This window comes from Rattus norvegicus, chromosome 14, assembly GCF_036323735.1.
Source record: "Rattus norvegicus strain BN/NHsdMcwi chromosome 14, GRCr8, whole genome shotgun sequence".
Classification (NCBI taxonomy): Eukaryota; Metazoa; Chordata; class Mammalia; order Rodentia; family Muridae; genus Rattus; species Rattus norvegicus.
Window position 1 is genome coordinate 103357385 of NC_086032.1, and position 24335 is coordinate 103381719.

A 24335-nucleotide genomic window follows, 5' to 3' on the forward strand; every position below is an offset into this window, starting at 1 on the left:
GCTCTGAACAGGTTCATTGGGCTTATTTTGATTTCAGAGATAGGTTGACCTGACCCAGTGGTTCTCAGCATGATGTTGCTGGAACCCTCATCCTGCTGTAGTTGTATTCACCTAGTCAATGTTTACAGACAGAGTTCTGCTGTTAGGCAAAGCTTGCCCCTAAATTTTGCACATTCTATTCCCCCCATCCTGTCTCTCTACCCCTCTTTTCCTCCCTCCTTCTCCCTCTCATTTCTTCCCTCCCTCTCTTCCTCTCTCCTTAGGCGTCTGAAACCAAAATATGGGCAGAGTGCCTGCATTAACATAGACAGTGCAAGAAAAGGTTCTGGATGTCTGGGAGTATCTCAGCCATTCGATAAAGATAGCAGCTCTCAACTTGGGCACCAGTGTCAAGATATTTCGGAGTTTACAAATGGTCCTAAGAGTGATGTAATTTCACAAGCATTAAGGTGACTGATGTTTCTCCCTATTTTTTACTGTAATAGCCTGTCCTGGCCTGATGAGTTTGGAGTAACCTGCCTTGCTCAGGACAGATATTTGATTGTAGAAAAAGACTTGTCCCCTAGCAAGCCTAGACAGCATGTAGGTTTTTCCTGGGTTCTTTGCCCTGCTGACACATAATATTCTTTCTGCTGGCAGCCTCAGTGTATATTTACTAATCATCCAATGAAGAGCTGTGATTTGGATTTCCTGAAATTCTATTTTTATTGAGGTGTGTCCAAATAACATACACGGTAGCAATATAACACATTTGTATGAGAAGTAGTTAGCTCCACGTAGGACCTCCATGAGCTCCAATGCTTTATTTTTAAGGATTAAGTATATACAATTTGAAAAGATTATTTTAAACATCAATTTTCTATTTTTCTTTAAATAAGTTTTATTTATTTATTCATGTATGAATATGTACAAGTGAGTAGAGATCAGAGGGCAATTTATGGCAGCCAGGTCTCTCCTTCCATAGGAGTTCCATTGAATTCTGGACCTCCATTGTGGTAGCACCAGTCTTTGTCCACTGAGCCATCCCATCAGACCTCACAAAATTGTTTTCACTGTGGTCCGCTGACTTACTATGCTTTCAAGTGCCTCGTTGTCTTGGATGCTTTAAGAAGTTGCCTTTCGGCTCACCTAGAGTTGATCTCATTAGTAAAAGAATGAGTCCACAGAAAAGAGTTTCTAAAATTATCCTCTAGCTCAGAATTGCAAGTTGGCTCTTTCAGTCTGCAGATAAGTTTCTAACGCATTATGCTTATGTTATCAAGCATTACACCTGACATCCTCTCATAAATGCTGCATGCATTTTAACTTATTTTAATATAGTGTGAGCTGGCTTGTAGCATTCTCCTATAGTTACTGAAGTTGAATATTCTCAGCCACATAGTAATGGTAGGAATGCTCATCTTGTCCCTAAATTTTACTCAACTGGGGCACCATCAGCTAAGGTTCCTTCCGAGTTTGTATCTTGGTTACTTCTTCGTGTTTGTTGTATGTTGGAACCAGACATGCAGTTCCTCTATTACTTCTAAGAAACCATAAACATACTTTGACAAAGCTGTAACCAGAGACACTTAACCACCTTTTGCACTGCATTATAGTCACAGGGCCAGGCTGCTCAGGTGAGCTGACTTTAGGAGGTGGTAGCGTGCGTAGCTTCAGAGGTCACTGACATGGATCAGGGCACACCTGTCACACAAGTTACTTTGAAGACAGGGAGAACCAGATGATTATAGAGACCCGACCTGCGATGGCTGTATTTTCTAAAGGCTCACCTTGACTTGGGTCAATGGTGCAAGCTTTACCCTTGGGACTAAATAAGAACAAGTAGTTTTCTCAAGTATCAGGTGCTGTGATACCAATCAACAAATCAGATGCTGAGTCTGTGAGAAAGCAGGAGGTCAGTGGCAGTGATCATCCCCTCAATCCAAATGAAAGTTGTTTAAACAAAATGCAGAAATTAAGATATTTCCTTAATAGATGCATGCCAGGTCCAAGAATGAGTACACATGGACAGCTCGCTGGTTCTAGATTTATACAGCTCAAAATGATGTGATGATGCCATATGTTGGGAAGATAACCCTGAAAAGAAAAACACCATGGTCTATAGCAGGTGACTCTGTTAATATTAAAACAATGATGATAACCATGTGGCTTCAATACATGCTCTCAAGAACTTGATAGCACCAGGATCAAGCTGATGTAGGGGCATGAAGTATAAGTATATGCCAGAAGACCACATGACCAAACATATTTCCTGGAATGTTTTTAAAAATATCAAAATAAATGCAAAGAAATATTCAGTAAAATAACAGAATTTTAATACATATGGCTAGTATTTGTTATTTGGTTCCTCCCCCAACTTTCCTCCCACTTAGGTCCAAGGTCCACATTCATTCTCTCTCTCTCTCTCTCTCTCTCTCTCTCTCTCTCTCTCTCTCTCTCTCTCTCTCCCTCCTTCCCTCCCTCCATCCCTCTCTCTCTCCCCCATTAGAATACAAACAGATGTCTAAGAAATAAATTGGTAGACTAAAAACAGATAAATGAGCGAAAGAACATCAAGCAAATAAACCACCAATAACAACAGCAACAACAACAAAAGAGACAAAGAAGTCACAAGAAACACATACCTGAGGAGATACACAATTTCACACACGCAGTGAACCCATAAAAGCACAACACTGGTAACATAATATGCATGCAAAAGACCCGTGAAATAATAATAAAAATAATTCCCAGACAAAGCATTATGAGACAAGAAACCTCCAAAAATGCCAGTGAGCTCCTTTTGTGTTTTCCATCTACCATTGGGCATGGAATTTCTCCTTAAGAGTAGTTATACCCAGTGAGACTCCAGTAGAGAAAAATATTTTTCTTTTGCAAGTTATTAACTAGAGATAGATTCTGGGCTAAGGATGGGGCTTCTCTCAGGGCTAGGACCCCATCTCTATTAGAATCCTTCAGTCTCAGTATATCCTCCCACATTCTCTTTGTGTTCATATGTGTATCATCTGTCCTGTGTTTGGAAGTCTTTAATTTCTCGGTGTGCTCCATCCCCCCTAGCTTTTAAAATCTTTCTGCCTCCTTTCTTCTTATGGTTCCTTGAGCTCTGAGGGGAGGGATTTGATGTAGACACCTCATGTAGGACTGTGTATTCCATGGTCTCTCGCTTTGTGCACATTGTTCTGTTATGGGGCTGGATTTGTTTCCATCTACTGCAATAGGAAGCTTCCTCTGATGATTGATCTATAAATATAGCAAAATTTCATTAGACGTCATTTTATTCCTGTACCACTTTAGAAGAACAGTAGGGTTTGGGGTTTTCCCTTGATCCCTGTCCCACCTAGTCTCAGGTTCTTGGCCACCTGAGCACTGTTGTGTATAGGTTCCATCTCATGGACTCGGCCTTAAAGCCAGTCAAATACTGGTGGTCACTCCCACAAGCTTTGTGACATTATCGTAAATATATATTGCAAGCAGGTCAGTATTGTATCTGGGTTGGTATTTACTTTTCTCCTCTGGCAGTGTGCACAGGACCTTACAGCTCCAGCTTCATGAACACTGGTCAGTAGGCAGGCACCAGCTCCACTTCTGTGTGTCAGTGACTTGTGTAGGTGTCTCTTGCAATAGGAGCTTTGGCGGTTTGAGTAAGAATGGACTCCATAGGCTCATATATCTGAATTAGGGTCTGAGGTGTCTCTTTAGAGGAAGTTTATGTCATTGGTGGTAGCCTTTGCGGTTTCAAAAGCCCATGTGAACATGATTTTCTCTGTCCCCACCTTTCACTCTGTCTCTCTGTCTCCATCTCTGTCTCTGTCTCTGTCTCCGTCTCTGTCTCCCTCTCTCTCTCTCTCTCTCTCTCTCTCTCTCTCTCCCTCTCTCTCTCTCTCTGTGTGTGTGTAAATCATGAGTTAAAGCTCTCAGCTACTGCTCCAGCACCTACCTGCATGCCTCCATGCTCCACACAATGATAATAATTGACTAAACTTCTGAAACTGTAAGCCAGTCTCCTTTGTTTTCTTATATAAGAGTTCCTTTGGTCATCTTTTTCCAGCAATAGAGCAGTGACTAAACCTGGGTCCCGAATAGTCAAGTTAGTTAAGGGACAGCAATCAACAGACTTGTCTACAGTCTGGGTTGTTTTGGGTATCCATGGAGCCTTTTTGGCCAGAAACTCGATTACATATACCCCATTCCTACAACTGGAGGTTTCATTTGTTGATGAGAAGTGTCTAGCTGGGGCTTTGTCTGGCCCATCATTTGGTGATTCCAATTTTATATAGATATGTGTTTCTACTGTTAATTAGGTTTCCATATGACTCCTGAAATGTCCCTCAGTACCATCTCTTGTTCCCTGTATTGCTTCCTTGATCCTTCTTTTCCCTTCCTCTCCTTGTTTAATCCTCCCATTCTAGTCTTCAGAACCCTGCCCCCACCCCTCATCCATAACTGTCTCTTGTATTTTCCTTCCTAGGGAAGTCTCTCATCCCTACTCACATAACCTAACCTTCATGATTAAATGGATTATAGTCTATTGAAGGCTTAACAGCTAGAATCTACATATATGTGAAGTCATACTATCTTTGTTTGGGTCTGAGTTATTTTACTCAAGATAATTTTTCTAGCTCCATCCATTTACTTCAAGATTTTATTGTTTTAGTAGCTGACTTGTATTTCATTGTGTAAATATTCTACATCTTCTTCCTTTGGCAGACATATAAACTGCTTACCAACAGTCATAGAGCAGCGGTAGCATGGGTGAGAGAGCATCTCTGTGGTAAGATGTTTAGCCCTTTGTGTACATGCACGAGAGCTATATTGCTGGATCTCTCAGTAGAAAGATTTCCAGTTTTCTGGGGGAAATGTTACAGTATTTTCTACAGTGGCTTTGCAAGAAGGGACGATAGATCTCAACAAGTCACCTTGTTCCCACCTTGCATGTCCATCACGTTGACCTTGGTACAGGCTGGACAGAGATGAGCTCAGTGCTGGAATAATTTTTTTCCACTGGAGAACTTCTACTAACTTTTTGTTTGTTACTTGTTTTTTTTTTTCTAAATGTGCATGGGGCACATAGTTTATTTTTTGCTTCAGGCTGAAATGTGACCTGGCATTACCCAGAAGATGGGTCTTGTTTTGGAAACGAAGACTCTGCCTTCCAGACAAGTTGGTAAGAGTATATAAGTTAAGAAACAGAGCTGTGTTTGAGAACCAAATACACTGAGTTTAGCAACTACCTTCTCTGGACACTCATCATCCCAGGCCACGAGGGCTGCAGATTGGCTGCTACAAACAGGAGCATCCTTATTACATCAGCAGTTCTGTGAGACCCTATGCAATACAAACGTTAGGTCTTAGGGGGACATTCTCAATAAGAGGGCTTGATGTGGATCTTCCCCTAGCCAACTGGTGGTACTGTTTGCTGACAGCCTGAACCATCTCACCTCATTCCAAAGATGTTCTGATCATTTTCAATAAACTTATTATCAAGGGCTCAAACATACTTTCTGATTTATATACAGTATGGCAGGAAGGAGGGCACAGAGAAGACAATTTGTCTCCACTCTGGCCATTTTGAGCATTATATGTACTTGAAAAAGATCCCTCTTCTCAGAAATGCATTGTAGGATTCAGGGCTGACAGAAAATCCTAAAGCAAAGACTGTTAAAATGCTGAACCCAGAAGAATTTGGCATAAATAAGACATGAAGTTAGCTGACATGAGATATTACATTTATTCCATTGTTGGTGAGGACAAACCTGGGCTTCTATTGTCACAGGTGAAAAGTGTTTTCGAAATTCTGTTCTGGTGCTTGTTAGATAAGGGGCTGCCTCAGTCGGAATAACCTGAATAAGATTTATACACATCACTGAAATGGACTCGTGTTTACAGTCTGTCCTTGCTCTGGAGGATTAACAATGCCAGGGCAGCATACAAGACTGTTCAGAGACTGTTAGGAGAAAACAGAATCTTTCAGTGTAACCTTTGACTTGTTCCTGGTTACCATTCACAGCTCAAGTTAAGTCTTGAGCAGGAGACTTACCTCATTTGTGTAAAATTGCTATTAAAAAAAAACACTGTTTAGAATATGTCTTTTGAGAAAGGATGTGGCATGGCGCACACACACACAGAAACAGAGACAGAGAGACAGAAATAAAGACAGAGACAGATAGAGGCAGAGACAGAGAGATAGAGAGACAGAAAGGAACAGAGAAGAGAGGAAGAAAGAGAGAACGAAGATGGATGAGATCTGAGAGGAGTTGGAGGAGAGGAAAGCATGATCAAATATATTAAATACATCTTTAATAAAAATAAATAACTCAAAACAACAGCTTGGTATCATTTTCACACCAAGTGAAATGCTTTACAAAAAACAAGACACTAAAAACTAAAACCCCCGTAGAATCAGATGCTTGTCCTTGATGGGCTGTTTTATAACGCTGGTAAGTCACAATAGGGAGGAGAAAGGACCTTTTCTGGAAAGCTGAAATTCAACCCACTTCGTATGCATTTAGCCTGCACAGACATCCTCTCTTGCATGCTCTCACTTGGGGACAATTCAGCTTGAGCCTGTGCTCCTAGGGACTGAGACATTTTCAAGTCCCTTTATGATCTGTGCAGAAATTATCTCGTCTTCCAAGCCATCAAACGCAGTGCGTGGGTACAATGGCTGCCTTCCAGTGAGCTGAAAAGCTCTCATGACTTGGCATACACTCTTTCCCTGGGCCCTTCAGTAATGGCATTTCACTTAATACAATATGCCCCTAACTGAGTTTTAGTGATTTCAAATGAATTTAGTCTCCTTATCAATATCCTCTATTTGGTAGTGTGTTTGCTCTTCAGTGTGCTGTGCCAATAAATCCCGCCCGTGTGCTGCCCCCTCCCTCAATTGTCTGGCTTCTCACAACAAAAGCAAACACCAGGCAGCAGAAAAGGAGGCTCTTAAAAAACTTGTCTGTATCATAAATGTAAATAACAATAAACTCAGGAGGTTGACAAATGTATGCTCAGATGGATTTGGCCAGGCTCCTGGCTGCTTTGCAAGCAGGACACCGAAGCCCTAGGAAAATTGAGCCTCAGGTTTGCAGTTCTGAAAGGGTGTGTCACAATGTCTCTCTGGAAGGACGCCTGGTGTACCCAGGATGGAACTCCAGAGTTCCCTTGCAAATACAATAATCGGTTCCAGAGAGAAGCAGCTGCGGTCTAACTGAAACTCAGAGACGCACTTGATAAAAGTGTTTCCGAAACTGGAAGATGTAAAGAGAAACTTTATGCCCCATTTTTATTCCTTATGACCATATTTCAGAGTGTGCCCCCCTACCCGACACTCTTTACTTTGAAGGGCAGTATCTCATTAGGAAAATACTTGGGTATTCGCATGACAAACTGGGTTCTGGTCAGCAGAAATCATATAGGAGACAGGGAAGCATGGCTACCAACTTTAATCTCAGCACTTGAGAAGTAGACCTGGGACCTCCTGGCAAGCAGGCTAGCTAGAATAGCCTAACCGGAAAACACTGGACATTAATTTCCAGACCTCTACCAGGACATGCACGTGTGTACTTTGCCAGTGAACATGTATGTACACACACTGGACACATGCACACCACTCACATATGTACACTGGGAAAGAAAGTACTGAAAAACGCATGCACGCCTCCCCAATTTGCCTCGATGATAACATTCCATAATGCATCCCTTATCATTCCTCAACACTTTCAACTCCTCTGGGTCCCTAGGAACTATTATCTTTGCCCCTGTTGTTTTCCTGGATCAAGAATGTTATCCTCGTGGAATCGTGAGATTTATCTTGCTAGTCAGTGTGATTCTCTGCAGGTTTGTTTAAGTTCTTGCACAGGTCAGTTGTCTTTTCTGATTTATTGCTAACTTGTATCCCATAATATAGCATGCTTTGCTTAATCGTTCATCTACTAGAGGGCAGTGAGAAAGTGTCTAATTTAGGGCTAACATAGGTTAGAGCTCAGTGCACATTGCGTACAGATTCTGTCTGAGCATGTGTGTACTTCTATGGTACAAAATGAAGGAGTACACTTGCTGAGTTACACTGTGATTTAGAAAGCGTCAGCCACTTTTCATGGTATTGTCCTTTTACAATCCTATCATAGATGTGTTAGTGGTTTCTGCATTTTCTCTCCTACACCAGCTAGCTATTGCTATGGTTTTTAAAATTTAACCCATTAGTATTAATGTATGTGTCTGTCTGTCTGTCTTTATGTGTGTGTGTGTGCACATGAAGGGTGTGAGGGAAATATGTTTGCTGCAGCACAGATCTGAAGGCTAGGGAACACAGCCTTGTGGAGTTGATTCTCTCCTATTTGCGTGTGGGTTCTAGGAATGGAACTCAGGTTGCCAGGCTTATGGGTGAGCGCCTTTACTAGCTGAGCTGTCTCACCAGGCTTGTTGGTTTGGTTTGTGCCAATAGCTCAGAGTTGTTTGTCTTCATGAACTAAGGAGCATCTTTCCATGTGCTTGTCTAGATTATATCATTTTCCCTTCTTAATGGATTGCATTTTTAAATATTGAGTTTTCAATGGTCTTCAATTACTGTAAAGTATCATTTAGAGTTACATACTTTATAGATATTGTCACTTAGTCAGGGATGGTTAATCTTGGTTGGTCAACTTGACAGGGTGTAGAGTCACTTAGGAGACAAATTTGGGTATGGCCGTGAAGAATTATCTAGGTAAGATTAACATCTGAGCATATCTGTTAGGGGTTGTATTGATTAGATAAGTAGAAAGATTCTTCCTAAATGTAAGCTTCACCTTTCTATGGGTCAGGGACCAAGACCAGAGAGCTGACAGACAAGGACCAGAGCAGTAGCATTCACTGTTCTCTCATTCCAGCCACAGATGAATTATGACCAGCTACCCAAGCTTCTGGCCCCATCACTTCTTCACTTTGATCGATTGTATTAGTGAACTGTGAACCAAAATAAATCCTTCTCCAGGAGTACTTTAATCAGAGTATTTTATCACAGCAACAGGAAAAGTGACCACAACAGAAAAATTGGAAGCAGGCTTACGTCTGTTACAGACATGATCATGTGGTTCTTCCTTTAAGAGATGGAGTTTAGAGTATCTCTAATTTACTGTGGTTTTAAGGAAGGATAACCCAGAGACACATCATCTCCTTAAGAAGGCCTTCATGCAGCATCACTGAAGTTAGTGTCCTCCATTTGGAAGAAGTGTTTGATGAGACACAGTATCAAAAAGAAAATGTTGTTTACCCACAAAAAGAATTGAAAGGGCTTCAAAGAATAAAAGCTAAAGGCAGTGTCGATTGCAATAGCAGCACTGAGAAAAACAATAGCTCAATTCCATCTGGGTGGCTTACGGAGCCTTAGGACCCTCACTGGATCAATACATATCTTGGTTCAGAGATCTACATTTCTTTGTACATTTACAAATTCAGGAATGTTCCGGTTCTCCAATATTTTCTTTATTTCATTATAACCAACCTCTGTCCTTGTAGAACTCACTTTTCAAGGAATTGATTCCAGTCTCAGCTTCAATTTGCTGACTTTCACATACCACCCAAATGTTTCTTAATTTTTTATTTCTAAATACAACTGTGCTGGAGAAGAAATTACTCATCTACATAACATTTCTTTTGCCAAACACACTTCACTTAAAAAAAGCCAAAATAAATGTGAGAGTTCATTATTTATAAAAGTAATTTTTTAATTATCACATCTGCTCTCGTATGTGTGTGTGTGTGAGAGAGAGAGGTGGGGGAGGGAGAGGGAGAGAGAGAGAAGGAGGGAGGGAGGGAGGGAGGGAAGGAGGGAGAGAGGGAGGGAGGGAGGGAGAGAGAGAGAGAGAGAGAGAGAGAGAGAGAGAGAGAGAGAGATCAGAGAATAAGTGTGATACCAAGGAAGCTCTCTGTTCTTGTGTTTCAAGCATTCAAGATCTAATGATGGCACAGATGTTTAGACAACTGTATCATTGCATAAGTCTGTCATCAGCCATTCCATGTTTATCTAATCCTTATCACTCACATCTCTTTTGTGACTGAAGATACCAGCTACCAGTTCCTTAACACCCACACTTATCTGGTTACATGAGGTCTCCTGGGTCCTTCCCTTAACTTTCAGCTTGTATATTCCCCATCTCATATTCATAGTCATGTCATCTATCCTGTCTCTTCATCTGTCTTTGTCTCTTCCCTGCTTCTCTCTCAAAATTTTTGTTTAATTTGCATATTAATATGGCCAGTTTCGTGATTTAAAACCCCAAACCAGATCACATGACAGGATCCCCTTCCACCCCTTCCTTATTTTGTCTTTTTATTTTTAACTTTTATTAAAAGTTCTTTGTGAATTTCACATCATACACCCCAAATCCACTCATCTCTTTCTCTCCTCACACCTGCCCTCCACCCTTGAAACCCCCCCAAACATTGTAGAAGGTATAATCCCAGTGTGTCCCACAGTGTACCCTTTTGCTCACAGTTCTTTGCTTGTAATGCTCATTGCATTGACAAATTGGTCTGATAAAAGGCCTCTGGCTTCTGCTGCACTATCAATACTGAATCTCAGTGGGACTCCCCTCAGATATCCCGGTGTTCTCCTGCGTCATGAAAATTCAGAAGGTTTGGAAGCGTAGGACCAACCCCTTTCTGTACTCCAGCAGTTCACTGATGGGTAGTTATTGGGGTGGGCCAATCAAAGCCTTGGATCTGGGCCTGAGAGGTATCTGAGCTGCTTGGCCATCAAGCCCTCAAACTGGCTCACCAGCAAACCTGTAACCAGGGCCAGTTCTGCCCTACTGCCCAGGCTAGGTGCAGGGCCTGTTCTCCCAAGTGTTACAGCTGGTGAGAGACCAGCTCTTCCACTCTCATGGCCCCTGGGCCAGCTCTCTGGCCTGTCATAGATGGTAAGAATACAGGAGGGAAGGAGGGTATCTCTTCCTCATCTACTCCACTGCCCAGCAGACAAAGGTAGGGCTGGCTCTCCTGAGCTCAAGTCAGTTTTCCTTCTTTCCTATCCCTAGGTGAGGGATGGGGCCAGTTCTGCACAGCCCTCAGACATCAACATGCCTTTGGGAGGCATCGCAGACGAGGGACATCCACCTGGATTTGGTGGTAACTGAGCCCTGCTGCTTCAGGGCCGTGGAACCAATTATGACAGCGTCCCACCATGATCCATGGTGGCATCACCGTTACATCAGGCTGTTCCTCACTACCCTAGAGCCTCTAGTTCTGCCTCTCTTCATTATGTCCATTCCTGTTTCTCTTTCTCTTGCATTTCTCTACCACTTCCTCTCCTGTTAGTGGCTTTCAGGGTCTCTGAGTGTCTGGGGTCATTTCAGCCCTGCCTGTGCACTATGGCACCAGCAGGAGTCATCTCAGGCATGGTGTCCCCAAGCTTGCAAGGCCTCAGTCTGATAGTCATCCCTGATTAGCTCCCTGTCTCCAGAACCCCTGATGTGGGACAGGTGGTTGTCTCAGACCCACTGTTTCCAGAGAATGTTAGGTTACTAATCATTCAGATGTTCATAGGTCAGAACACTGAGCATAGACATAGCCTCTCTCATCTTGGCCACCTACTGACATGTGACATGTAACACAGCAGCCACACCTACAATACCCCTAGGGGCAGGGCTAGGCCAGAACCCCACATTTTTTAATACCACATAGGACCACAGAAAAATCCATTTGATCTCTGCCTTATGTCCTGTTTTCAGATGCAAACAATCAGGTGTTCTACTTTTATAAACATTCATATTTATAAAGATTATTATATTTTCTGCATTGCTGTAGTTCATGCTTTTTTATCTTATCTATACATTCTATTAATCTCCCCACTTTATTATAACCTGTCTTTTCTCCTTCTTTCCCTTTTTTCCTTCATTTCTTTCTTCCTTCCCATCTTTCCTTTTAGGTTTTTTGAGACAAGGTCTTGCTCCATAGCCCGGTTAAAATGTCAATCTCACTGTGTAAACCAGGCTGGCCTTGAGCTTAAAGCAATCTTTCTGTTTCAATCTCCTAGAATCTGAGGTTACAGGTGGTAGCTGTCACAGTCAACCTAACGTAGCTTTTCAGTAATTACATAGGAATTCTGTTTGTTGGTTTAACCCTATGTTATCTGTTCATTTTTCTTTTGTTAAACATTGTCTTTGTTTCCACTCCACCATTCATGGAGATATAAATATAATCGACAACATGTGTCACTTTGGGCTACAAGGGTCACACGGTAATAGCAGAGCCAACAGCTTCCTTGCTTTGTCCTTTTACCTTTAGTAAATCCCCATGCTGTCTGTTTTCTAAATTTCTGATCTTTATCAATTTTACTTGACCAGGCTTACATACCCAAAGGTGAAATTATTACCAGTGCTGCATACAGAGTAGGCTTTGCAGAATATAACTCTCTAATATACTGACCTCTTGAAGATAGGAAGAATAAAGCTAACGGGACTAGGGATATTGTAGACTTAGATTTTTTTTTCAAAACCTACTTTATTTATGATTCTTAAATGCTTTAACCTCCCTTCTAACTCACTGACCAGAAGTAGGGGAAAGAGAAGGTTTAATAGAAAGAGGGTGTTGTGGTCCTGTTTAGTAGTAGTTTCTTGAGACAATTCTATTCTTCCTTATCAAGATTCCAGCAGTCCAGCTCAATAGTAGACATAGCAGCATGATCCAGCAGAAACACAAAGTCCTTGCCAAATTAGCAGGAGTCAGAAGCAGCCAGAATACCACGAGAAGTTCTTTGTCCCATATCTCTCTATGAAATGAAGAGCAACAAATACCGGTGAAGACCAGTGAAGTCAAACAAAGTCTTACACAGTACAGCAATGCAGAAACATCCCATGACTGTTTGTAGGGTTCCATTTATATTCTTTCTAAACATTACATGCTCTTTCTCAAGTGTCTGTTTTCAGCAATATCACATGCCCTCTCACATTGTCACATGTGTTGTTAAGGAAGATCGAAATTTCCACTTAAGAATATAATTTAGACAATAGTATGTTTCTTTAGCAGCATAAGATCCTGAGTTTCCTGCACCATTTAAAACAGTTGGGTAGTATATGTGTGGAATCTCTGAATTTGCATGGTGGAGGTGGTAGGATTATAAGTTTTAGGACATCCTCAATTATTACTGAGTTTTAGCTCAGCCTGGGATATATAAAATTCTGTTTCAAGAAATGGGAGGAAGGAAGGAAGAAAGGGAGAAAAAAGCAATATGGTCAAATAAGAGATCATTACAAAATTCCAATGTCATTTTTTACAAACCTAAACAAAAAACCCAATGTTAACATGGAAACATGAACTATCACAGGCAGTTAAGGCCATTCTAAATAAAAAGAACATAGCCAGAGTCATATTGCAAGGACTCAATGTATACTACAAAGCCATAGGGGAAAGGACCCATAAGTAGATCAATGAAAGATAATAGAAGGTTCAGAAGAAAACAAACAGAGTTACAGAAACCTATAAGTGTTCTGACACCCTAGTCAAAAACGTCAATTGAAGCAAAAGACAGTTTATTGGATGAACAGCTCTGATGAACTTGGATATTCCCTCCAAGAAAATTAAATTAAACCATTCATTCTACACAAATAGCAATTAAAGGTGGACCAAATGACACCTTTTACAATAGTTCCAAATAGCATAAAGTACCTCAGTATGACTCTAACCAAGCAAGTGAAAGATCTGTATGACAAGAAGTTCAAGCCTCTGAAGAAAAAAAATTGAAGAAGATCTCAGAAGATGGAAAGATCTCCCATGCTCATGGATTGGCAGCATTAATATAGTAAAAATGGCCATTTTGCCGGAAGCAATCTACATATTCAATGCAATCCCCATCAAATTCCTACTCAATTCTTTATAGAGTTAGGAAGAGCAATTTTCAAATTCATTTGGAATAACAAAAAATCCAGGATAGCAAAAGCTATACTCAACAACAAAAGAACTTCTGCGGGAATCACCATCCCTGACCTCAAGCAGTATTACAGAGCAATAGTGATATAAAAAAAAACCAAAAAAACTGTATGGTATTGGTAGAGACAAGCAGGTAGATCAGTGAAATAGAACTGAAGTCCCAGAAATGAACCCACACACCTATAGTCATTTGATCTTTAACAAAGGTGCTAAACCTCCCAATGGAAAAAAAATAGCATTTTCAACAAATGGTGCTGGTTCAACTGGAGGTCAGCATGTAGAAGAATGCAAATTGATCCATTCTTATCACCCTGTACAAAGATTAAGTCCAAGTGGATCTTGAACCTCCACATCAAACTAGATACACTCAAACTAATGGAAGAAAAGTGGTGAAAAGTCTCGATCACATGGGTACTGGGGAAAATTTCCTGAACTAAACACCAGTGTTTATACTCTAAATACTCTAAATCAAGAATCGACAAATGGGACCTCATAAAACTGCAAAGCTTCTCTAAGGCAAAGGACACTGTCATTATGACAAACCACCACCAACAGATTGGGAAAAGATCTTTACCAACCCTATATCTGATAGAGAGCTAATATCCAATATATACAAAGAACTCAAGAGGTTAGACCACAGAGAGCCAAATAACCCTATTAAAAAATGGGCTAGAGAGCTAAACAAAGAATTCTCAGCTGAGGAATATCGAATGCTTGAGAAGTACCTAAAGAAATGCTCAACATCCTTAGTCATCAGGGAAATGCAAATCAAAAACATCCCTGAGATTCCACCTCACACCAGTCAGAATGGCTAAGATAAAAAACTCAGGTGACAACAGATGGTGGTGAGCTGTAGAGAAAGAGAAATGCTCCTCCATTGTTTGTGGGATTGCAATCTGGTACAACCACTCTGGAAATCAATCTGGAGGTTCCTCAGATAATTGGATATTGCACTACCTGAGTACCCAGCTATACCTTTCCTGGACATATACCCAAAAGATGCTCCAGCATACAGCCAAGACACATGCTCCACTAGGTTCACAGAAGCCTTATTTATAATAGCCAGAAGCTGGAAAGAGCCCAGATGCCGTTCAGCAGAGGAATGGACACAGAAAATGTGGTACATTTGCATAATGGAGTACTACTCAGCTATGAAAAATAATGACTTCATGAAATTCATAGGCAAATGGATGGAACTAGAAAATATCATCCCAAGTGAGGTAACCCAATCACAGAAAAACACACATGGTGTCCACTCACTGATAAGTGGATATTAGCCCAAAAGCTCGAATTGCCCAAGATACAATCCACAGACCACATGAAGCTCCAGAAGGATGACCAAAGTACAGATGCTTCACTCCTTCTTAAAAGGGGGGAAATATTCATAGGAGGGGATATGGAGGCAAAGTTTGGAGCAGAGACTGAAGGAACAGCCATTCAGAGCCTGCCCCACATGTGTATAACCTCCATATACATACAGCCACCAAAAACTAGATAAGATTGATGTAGCTAAGAAATGTATGCTGACAGGAGTCAGATATAAATGTCTCCTGAGAGATACAGCCAGAGGATGTCAAATACAGAGGCAGATGCTAGCAGCAAACCATTGAACTGAGAACAGGATCCCTATTGGAGGAATTAGAGAAAGGATTGAAGGAGCTGAAGGGGCTTGCAACCCCATAAGAACAACAATGCTAACCAACCAGAGCTCTCAGGGATTAAATCACTACCCAAAGACTATACATGGACTGACCCTGGGCTCCAACTGCATATGTAGCAAAGGATGGCTTTGTTGGGCACCAATGGAAGGCGAAGCCCTTGGTCCTGCCAAGGCTGGACCCCCCCAGTTTAGGGGAATGTCAGGGGGAGGAAGGGGGAATGGATGGGGAAGAGAACACCCTTATAAAAGAAGGGGGGGAGGATGGGACAAGGGGCTTATTCTGGGAAACCAGTAAAGGGAATAACAATTGATATGTAAATAAAAAATCCAATAAAAGAAAAGGAAATGTTGACATTGATTGAGAAAACTTAGAGGAAATACTACAGACACAAGTTTAGGTAGGAAATCTAAAAAAACTCCCAATAGCACAGAAATCAGCTTTAAGAATTGAACATGTAATTAACTTAAACGAATCCCACATGGGTCTTATCAACAGACTGAAATGACAGACTATAGAATAGGAAAATGGTTGCCAAATATACTTCAGATAAATTATTGTATCAAGAATATATAAAGAAAATTTGAAAAAAATGGCTTAAATATTTTGGAAGAAAAATAAATGTCCCCTCCATAAAGAAAAATGGCCTATTAGTTTGTTTGTTCTCTCTTAAAAGAAAGCTATTGCAGGATATTTGATCACATTATGAACCTTGGGCTGTGAACTGTTTCTCCTTGTGATAGGGCTCTGCCTTTGATCCTAGACCTTTCTGTTTACTGTAAACAAGTCCTTGTGGTGTGGCTCAGTCCTAATACCCTAGCTAACTAAAGTCAACCTAGGTCAAGAAATAGAGCAAGCAAGCACACAAGTGAGGGAAAGGGGGCTCTCAGGTGAAGGGTATTTAAGGCAGCCAAGAATGAGGAAAGGCTTCTGCCTCTGGGACTGGGGTAGAGCCTTTTCTACTGGGACATCAGTGCAGTAGGAAAGTCAGCTGGGAGTTTTCTCTGCCTCTCTGAGCTAGGGGACTTTCACCACAAGGTCTGGCTCCTAAGTCTTCCTTTAGTAAAATCCAAGGGATTTGCGTTTTTAAAACGACATAACACAAAACTAAAACTAAAAAACTAAAAAAAGAAAAGAAGAATCCCCAATCAGTAGCAACCAGTCACAAACAGATCCACATAAGAACACAAAACCAGACAACACTTCAGGGTGGCCCCACGCCCAAGAGTAGGTGGCCAACATATGTAAAACAAACTCCACGGCAGTTCTGAGACGTTTTTGTTTTATTTTGCTTTATTTTCACATATCTGTGTTTATTACTGCTTTAGGAAAATTAGGAATCTCCTTCGGTATCTACCAAGAGGCAACCGGATAATGAAAACTCTGTATATATGCACTGCAGTTTTTATTCTTTTTCTTTTCCCCCCGCAGTGAAGAAAACCAATGTTTTCAGGACAATTCTTGTAGTTGAAAAATATAACATCAAATAAATTAACCTTGACCTAGGAAGACAAATGTCACAATGTGTCTCTTCTGTGCATAGCCCTGTCTTTACCTGGGAGTAAACATGGGTGGAAGCCAGGAAAATGGAAAGGGATTTGTGAGATGGAACAAAAGGAGTCTTTCAGGAAGTGGCATAGGAAGACCACAAAATACATAAGGGTGGACGGGATAGGAAACAGGAGGGGGAGGGACCGAGAGTCGAAAGGCACAGTGGGGAAGGCAAGGAGCAGGGTAGGAAGGGGAATGGAGAGGGTCACATCCTCACAGAAAGAGTGTGTTTTTCATGCAACTGTTTACCCAGTATTTGCATAGTATTTACATTGTGTAAAAATTATAAATTAGAAACATGAAATTTAAGCCATGTTCAAGAGAACTTTGGTTCATTTATAGCTATGTACGAGGACACCTGCCAGTAGGTCTGGATCAAAGAACACAGGTAAGTCTGGTAAAAGCAAGCTTTTCCTTTCAGTAAATTAGGTATTGGCTAGGATTGCAAAAGGAACAAGCTAGGTGTGGTAAAACTTCCACCAGAAACAACCTGCCCATTAGTGTGTTTAGCAACAGTTTCTGTCCCTGAGTACCAAAGGGATTAAATGTAGTCAGCCCGCAGTAATGGGCTAAAGAGTATCAGAATTTTAACAACAAAGAGATGTGTGGTGTGTGTGTGTGTGTGTGTGTGTGTGCGTGCAGATACATCTGCAGAACATTTATAATGTTAAAACAGTTTACATGATCTTTTCTGCTTTAAATTTGTTTTTAAAAAGTGGGATATCATTTGAAATGTAAGTGAATGGAATAATAAATAAATAAATAAATAAATAAATAAATAGCCAGATAGGGTGATGCATGCCTTGGAAAGCAGAAGCAGGTGGATTTCTGTGAGTTTGAGGCCAACCTGGTCTCCCTAGTAAATTCCAGGTCAGTCTGGGCTATACAGTAAGACTGTCAGCATAAAACAAAGGAACAAAACAAAACGATTCGTTTGCAATTAAATGGGTTAGGCAACGAGCAGAAACAAGGCAAATTCACACACAAAGCCCATACTGATTCTTGTATTTAACATCAGTTGACTGGATTTGACTTCTTCTCCAAAGAGTTCAAGCTATACACGGTATGGAGTGCAGTGCCCTCCTTTGCAGCAGTGCAAAGAAGCACAGATTATATATTAGGAGCTTGATAAAAATATAGTAAATCAGTTCTTACGTAGGCCAGTTGCAGTGACAGAAAACAACGCAGCCACAATTCTAAAGTGACAGTGTTTGGCGAGCCAGAGGTTATTTGCTTGAGTTATGACCACAAGCAATAGATTTAGAGTATTATGAAAATATATGCTGTGTTAAGTGCTGTGAATTATGCTGAATAGTTCTGAACATAACTTTTACTGAACTAATGAATCAAGGTGGAGCTTCCCCACATTCTCCAGAATCAGTGTGTGAAAACAGACATGTATAGGGCTCGGATGCAAGCTGCACTCGGCGTCGTTGGCAGGAGGATGATTGTCAAGGGTGTTTGGTTTAATGGACAAGGAGCCTCTATTTGGCGGTTCAAGAACACTTCTAATTTGGTGAAGAGCCTAAAAAATGTAATTTGGAAGAGTTAACATGCTGTGCTGGGCCTGGGGTGCTATTTAAAACGAATCTATAATCTGCATTTGGGAAAAGTTAGGGCAAACGTGGGACTTCACAGGACTGGATGGAGGGCAGGGTCCTATGGGCTGTTGGACCTTACTCTTCTCTCCTAACCAGGGAAATAAGAAGGAGAATATCTTTTTGAAAACAGAAATTTGTTCATCCTTTGTTACTTTGGAAGAGGAGAAAAATAATAGGTCCACGCACAAGTTGAAAAGAATGTGCTAATCATAGAAAATTTCAAAACATAAGAAAAATAAAAATAAGATAATAATAGGAAAGATCTCCAAATATATTATTAGCAAATGAAACAATATAGACATTCATACACAATGGAAAATAGATATGAACAAACATACACATTTGTAGGCAACGGATTTTGTTGTTTTTAAAAGGGACATTATATTTCTGTTTTATTAAACAGAAATGCATAGTATTTTTTCTCTATACTCTGGCATGTCTTGCCACATTCTAATCCATTTTTGTGTGCTTTGTGGCAGAAACCACAGCAGGGAGTCCCGACTCTCCCTCTCCCAGTCTGTGCAACATTCCTTTGAGACAAGGTGTTATTAAATGGGGCACTCACAGTTTAGGCAAGGCTGGCTAGCCAGGTACCCTGTCTCTGCACCACAATTCTGAGGTACCGGTCACATGTGGCCGTGGCCAGCGTTTTAAGCGGGTACTGGCTATTTGAACTCAGGTCTTCATGCTTACATAGCAAGCACTATTGAGTCATCACCCCAACCCCTAATAGTCTAATATTTCTGTTTCTTTTATCTGGTAAAAATACTGTTTACCGATCTGCTACTGTTCCACACCACCACTTTGAAGTCAACCACTGTGGATGATTTCACTGTAGTAATCCACTGTAGTAATCTTTCAAACCGGAGCCTCAATTATTGTTTTGTGGACCAAGAAAACTTAATGAAACTAGGACGTAAATATTAATAGTTCAAGTGTATTTTAAAGTCATTTGTATCTATAATAGCTACATAATGTCAAGTGATAACTTTTGAAACAAGTACTTTCTACACTATTAAAGAAACCAGTTACCTTGGGTAGTGCATGACTGACATTTGAAGATTTGTCCATTTTTCTCACTTTTGTCTTTTTCATTAGCATTATACTTCAGTACTCATCCACAAGCCTGGGGTGTGAAATTTATCAGTGTGTTCCTAATCTTCATACATGCTGAATAAGAACAGGTATAAAAACCACCCAATCAGTGGTAAATTAAAGGTGGACCTTCAGTGCAGAACATTCTTTTCCTCTGATTGGAGGCACATAGAGGGTTTGTTGTTACTGTTTTGTGGCCCTGCATGTTGGATACAGGATCTTGTCCATCTTTGTAAATGTGCCAACCCTGACCTATATCCCAGGCTTGATTTTACTTGACACTGACACAGGGTCTCAGTAAGTTGACCAGTGGAGCCTTGAAACTCACTCACTCCATGGCACCCAGATGGGCCTTGAACTTAGGATTTTTCACGTCCCTTTCTAAATATTGATGGTAATGAAATTCGTCCCATTTCCTCTTTGCCCTGCACTATACTATAGTTTCTGTCTGAAGTGCCTGAAGTTTTATATCCTAAGGGCTTAAGTCCCAGCCTGGGACACTTTTGGGCTGTGACAGCACCTGCAGGAGGTACGGACTATTGGAAAGAAGTCAGACACTGGGAGTGTCCTACAGACAGGCTGGGCTCGGACTGGTCTTTATTCTGTAATTGTCTTTCCTGTTGCTGTTGTGTAAATTAGTTTTAGCTTCCAGTAGCTCAGTTTTGTTCACATCAACCACACTGTCTGGCCTCTCCACAAGTCCAAGGCAGCAGACCAAAGTCTCTGAAACTGATCTAAAACAAATATTTCCTCATTTTAAGTTATTTATCTAAAGCATTTTGTCACTGTGATATGAAACTGTTCCCCACTGTCTTTAATATTGATGGCCTTTTCATACGCAGGCTCTGTCTTTGAGATGAATAGAGAGTACATTTCTGTTCCACGAGCAGTTGGCTATTCCTATACCGCTTACGTTGTGTGTCAATCATTTCTGCCGAGTGTTTTTTAGAATTCATTTTAGATGCATTGTTCACATCTAATTCTTCTACTCTTACCTAGTGAGCTGCAATTCCTTACTAAGTACTCTGTGATCTCTGTCTTTTCACTAGTTAAACTCTTACTTTGTGTAGGATGGGTTTATTAGCTCAGAATGCTGTGTCCCCTAAGTTTGGCACCAGTGAACCTCTGACTTTAGTATTTACTAGGATCAATTCCAGCAACTCTCTCCAGTATATTCTCAGTGATGTTTCCTGTTTCTTCTTGTAAGTATCAAAACAGGATTTTAGTTTTTCTAAGTAAAAGATACATTGCAATTTCAAGAAACCGTTCTTTAAATGTATTAGATTATTGCTTTTGCAGAATTTAAGTTGTCCCACGAGGATAATGAAAATAATCTCTTGAGTTATCAGGATATGCTTTCTGGTACTAAAAGTGCAGCCATGGTTGTTTACTCAGTGTTCGCTGTGGGGGCTGCTGGGTCCAACCTTATACAGATGCAGCTCCTTCCAATGTGCTTTCATTTTTCTAAAGTTGTAATCTTTAATAATATATCATATGCGTACTGACTAGTTTTATGTCGACTTGACGTAAGCTAGAGGAGGAAGCCTCAACTAAGAAGACACATTCATCAGGTCAGACTGTAGGCAAGCGTATAGGATAGATTATTAATTCGTGATTCAGGGCAGAGGGCACAGCTCTTGTGAATGGACTCTTGCCTGGAAGGATGGTCCCGGGTTCTACAAGAAAGGAGGATGGCAAGCCATGGGGAGCAAGCCTGAGTGCATCCTTGGCCTCTTCATCAACTCCCGCTTGCAGGTCCTTTCCCGGTTAAGTTCCTGTTCTGACTTCCTTTGAAGATGGCCTGAGACATGCAAGCATATAATGAGTAAGCCCTTTTCCCTCTGTGTTGCTTTGGTCATCAGTGAAATACTAACCCAAAGACAATAGGTTGGGTCCTATAACGAAGACAAAATAATTAACTTTAAATTAAATTGAGAAAGTGAATATTCTTTAAATGCTACTTCTGAATGTGTATTTATATCATATAAACGTATATGTTATATATTAATAGATATGTATACACATATCCATACATACAAACATGTTTTCCTTTTGTAAAAATACTTGTCTTTTCCAAATGGCAATAGGCTTTATGGGGAGATATTTCTATATGTGTCCATCTTTTGTATGATCCTTTTATTATTTAATAATAAACTGTCATTTTCTTCTGTTGATCTTTTTAATGTTATTGCATTTGGAAGTAAGTAAAAATGTGTATTGTCATGCACCAGGCCTCTAATTATTCTTAGTTTTCCTCCTTTTGTCTCGCCCAAGGAATTCAGTAATGTCTAGTCAAGCATGACAGTGGTCAGGGTTTTTGTTTTGTTTTGTGTTGTTTGTTTTTGTTTTCTTCTTCCCAGATAAAAATTTCAATATCTAATTTGGTACATACTTTTATTTTGTTCCTCAAATAAAAAGATTATGGAAAATCAGTGATGAATGGATGGAGGAAGTAGTCTGTCCTTGCTGCGTCCTCCTAAGCGTCCTGTTTGAGGTAGTTTCTGACTCTTACTGGAGGACGTGTGTGCCCGACCACTGTGGTCCCACCGATGACTTCTGAGGAACCTTACAACTGGGTAAATTACTACCTGATTGTAATGAATTTTCTCAGTAAGAAGAGCAACCAACTAGAGTTGCAATGTAATGTTTTCTATTTTGAAGCACTCTTAATAAGAGTTGAATATAGGGGGTTGGGGATTTAGCTCAGTGGTAGAGTGCTTGCCTAGCAAGCGCAAGGCCCTGGGTTCGGTCCTCAGCTTTGGAAAAAAAAAAGAGTTGAATATAAATTTATATTCTCACCCCATAAATTTCAGTAGGAAAATTCTGACATTAGTTATGTCTGAATTCATTGTAATGAATCCATTGTGCTGGCCTATTATGGCATCCAATGCAATTCTCATATTTGTCAGCTTTTATACATTTATCAACAAGTTTTTGAGTATGACTTGGGCTTGGGACCTTGCACACATGAGGTAAGCCTGCTCCCACGTGAACTAAACCCATCCCCATTTCTGATGTCTTCATCACAGTACTCCCCTCATCTCAACAACATCGTTGCTGAAGTTCAGCTTTAGGAGTAGAGGTTTGCCTTCCACACGAGGCTTCTCTCAACCCTTCTGTGTCAGTATCTCGCCTTCTGAGACAGTGCTGCACTTAGTCTTCAAGTCTGTAATGTGTTATGTTTCTTCTGCACTTGTTTTAAGAAAATCATGTCCTTACTTTATGTTCCTTACCACCATTGGGGGTCCTTTTAGAAGTCATTACTTTAACAAACTTGAAGTTATCGTTTATTTGGGGTTTTATACCTGTTTGTTGGGAATGTATTTCCTGTTATGGTCCTCAATTTTCTCTTAAGTCTATGCTTTCTTCCTTTTATTTCTGCATTTTCCCCAAACTGAAGGGGTTCTTATCTATTTTATAGATGTGAAAATGAAGATCAATGATCTCAAGTGAGGTCTGCTGTCACTGTCACAGGCTAATGATCCTGAAGTGCAGTGATGGGTTCCCTAACATGATGTGCATGTGGAGGAAGGCACATCAAGAGGCTACTGGAGCCCTCGGTCAAGTAGGATAAGCCAATCACCATAGAAAACAATCACACTCCTTGAAAACCAACATAAGCACTTCGCTAATATTAATGAATTATTTGAAAAAGACAAATGTCATTTTTTAAAGCATACAGTACACAAAGTCATCAAAACAAAGAGTGTGTGAATAAACTCAGATCTTCCCCAAACATTGAGCACCAAACGTGAAATATGTTCAAGAATACCTTTTAGACCATTATTTCAGTAAAAATTGACATAATTAAGAGTTCATTATGGGGGCTGGGGATTTAGCTCAGTGGTAGAGCGCTTACCTAGGAAGCGCAAGGCCCTGGGTTCGGTCCCCAGCTCCGAAAAAAAGAACCAAAAAAAAAAAAAAAAAAGAGTTCATTATGGCAAAATTGTTGGCTATACTGCCATTACTATAGTACATATACAAGTACACATTTTATATCATAAGCAAAACTGATAAAGAAGAATTTTTAATATATATTAGAAAAATATGTATAAAATAAACTATATATTTATAAATTTATATACCATATATGAGTGTGTATATTTGTACCTAACTTCTCACAGATATGAAAAATTCATACCAATATGCATTCTATGATTACGACTTTCATTGTTGAAAAGTGGAAGCTGGGAGTATGTACCTTTAATCATACATATCAGTATGATGTGGTATATTTTTTAATTAAATTTCATCGTTTCTCCCTTACTATCCTCCCTCCACCTCTTCCTGTGTACTGTCTATCTGACTCTGTCAAATTCCTGGCCTCTATTCATTTAATTACTGTTACACATGCACACACATGCCCACGCGTGCACATGTGTGTGCAAATACACACACACACACACACACACACACACACACACACACCTAAATATCGAGGTGTAAACAAGCAGCTCAGCTTATGTAATGTTATTAAAGTGTTTATGATTTCCTCACTGACCATTTCGCATTGCATAACTAATTAGGGACT

The 24335-nt window shown here is 40.4% G+C and overlaps 1 long non-coding RNA gene and 1 other non-coding gene across 11 annotated transcripts in view; one reads left to right on the top strand and one right to left on the bottom strand.

The window, feature by feature from the left end:
• LOC103693221 (uncharacterized) overlaps positions 1-24335 on the top strand; it is a 160197-nt gene that overhangs the window by 130222 nt on the left and 5640 nt on the right. For 5 of the 10 annotated variants that reach the window (XR_005493500.2, XR_005493504.2, XR_010057633.1 and 2 more), the window contains one exon: positions 4708-9326. The exons of 1 other annotated variant lie outside the window; for it this stretch is intronic. This is a non-coding gene — a long non-coding RNA (uncharacterized LOC103693221). 4 more of the 10 variants (XR_010057628.1, XR_010057629.1, XR_010057631.1 and 1 more) reach the window with 3 other exon arrangements.
• LOC120096804 (small nucleolar RNA SNORA17) lies at positions 11484-11618 on the bottom strand. Its single transcript, XR_005493639.1, has one exon. It is a non-coding gene; the product is annotated as a small nucleolar RNA SNORA17 (small nucleolar RNA).